Raw genomic sequence first — 348 nt, 5'->3', positions numbered from 1 at the left:
AAAAAGGATACGTGATACCACGGAGCGAGATCGTCTAACCGTAAGTGGCTTGGTCTGATACCGTCCAGGGTATTCAGTGATGGTCGTAGTGGTGGGATGTATTTTCTTTATATTACGTGTTAACGTAAGATCGGGACCTACAAAAAGCATTCCTGAAGGAGATGACTTAAGGTGGGTCCAGCATGGTAAATAATGATTAAAAGATTTAATCATCTAACTGCGGTTAGTGTTCATATGCATATGATTAATAATGGAGTAGTGGAGAGGAAATTGACGGGATGACTTAGAGCACCGTGATGTTGAGAGGGACGGCGTTGTTGGACGATGATTCATCAACAATGCCTTGAT

This window comes from Lupinus angustifolius, chromosome LG17 (genome assembly GCF_001865875.1).
Source record: "Lupinus angustifolius cultivar Tanjil chromosome LG17, LupAngTanjil_v1.0, whole genome shotgun sequence".
NCBI lineage: Eukaryota > Viridiplantae > Streptophyta > Magnoliopsida > Fabales > Fabaceae > Lupinus > Lupinus angustifolius.
This window is presented reverse-complemented; position numbering follows the sequence as displayed.